The following is a 1,245-nucleotide window of genomic DNA, read 5'->3' as shown; positions in this document are numbered from 1 at the left end:
CTCCCTAGTGTGTCCCAGTGTCCCTCCAGTTTGTCCCAGTGGCCCCTATTGTCCCCCTAGTGTGTCCCATTGTCCCTCCAGTGTGTCTCAGTGCCTCTCCAGTGTGTCCCAGTGCCCCTCCAGTGTGTCCCATGTCCCTCCCTTGTCCCCCATTATGTCCCAGTGCCCCTCCAGTGTGTCCCATGTCCCTCCCTTGACCCCCATTATGTCCCAGTGCCCCTCCAGTGTGTCCCATGTCCCCCTAGCGTCCCCCATTATGTCCCAGTGCCCCTCCAGTGTCCCCCGGTTCCCCCAGTATGTCCCAGTGTCCCTCTGGAGATGGAGAGACAGACAGAGCAGGGAGGGTAGATCGCGGCCCATCTGGGTGTCCACCTGGGTGTCCGCGTGTCTGTGTGTCCATCCATGAGTCCATGTGTCTGTCTGTGTGTTTGTCTGTCCATCCATGAGTCCATGTGTCTGTCTGTGTGGCCATCCCTGTGTCTGTGTGTCCGTCCGTGTCTCCCTGTGTCTGTGTCTCTGCGTGTGTCCGTCCGTGAGTGGGCACACGGGTCAGTCCCTGTGTCCGTGTGTCCATGGCTGTCTCTGTCTGTGTGTCCGTGGCTGTGTCCATGTGTCCGTGTGTCCGTCCGTGAGTGGGCACACGGGTCAGTCCCTGTGTCCGTGTGTCCATGGCTGTCTCTGTCTGTGTGTCCGTGGCTGTGTCCATGTGTCCGTGTGTCGGTCCGTGAGTGGGTACACGAGTCAGTCCGCGTGTCCCTGTGTCTGTCCCTGTGTCTGTCCCTGTGTCTGTCTGTGTGTCCGTGTGTCTGTCTGTGGGTCTGTGTGTCTGTCTGTGGGTCTGGGTGTCGCTCCATGGGTCTGTCTGTGTGCCCCTATGTCCGTGGGTCCATCCCCGTGTCCGTGTGTCTGTCCGTGGGTCCGTCCCCGGGTCCGTCCCTCCCCTCTCCTCCCCTCCCTCCCTCCCCTCCCCGCCCCGCCCGGCCCCGCCCCGGCGCTTCTGCGGCTCCAGCGGCGGCCGCGGCCTTTGGGGCGGCGGGTCTGGGGCTGCTCCGGGGTCCCCCCGGCCTGGGGACCCCCCCTCCCAGGACCCCCCTCCCAGCACCGCCACCGCGGCCCCCCCCGCAAATCCCGGGATCCATCCCGAATCCATCCCCGGATCCATCCCCGGATCCATCCCCGGATCCATCCCGTTCCCCCCCGCGCTTCCCGGGATCCATCCCCGCATCCCGGTCTCTCCATCCCGGT

The 1,245-nt window shown here is 64.7% G+C and overlaps 1 protein-coding gene across 1 annotated transcript in view; it reads right to left on the bottom strand.

The window, feature by feature from the left end:
• The window catches only part of LOC114071420 (protein Smaug homolog 2-like), a 13,423-nt gene that overhangs the window by 7,726 nt on the left and 4,452 nt on the right, over positions 1 to 1,245 (bottom strand). The gene's annotated exons all lie outside the window — the stretch shown is intronic.

This window comes from Empidonax traillii, unplaced genomic scaffold, assembly GCF_003031625.1.
Source record: "Empidonax traillii isolate 1590-97213 ecotype Southwest subspecies unplaced genomic scaffold, ASM303162v1 scaffold2014:size53829, whole genome shotgun sequence".
NCBI classification, from domain to species: domain Eukaryota; kingdom Metazoa; phylum Chordata; class Aves; order Passeriformes; family Tyrannidae; genus Empidonax; species Empidonax traillii.
Note: the sequence above shows the minus strand (reverse complement) of the source record. Positions and strands in the feature narration are given on the sequence as shown.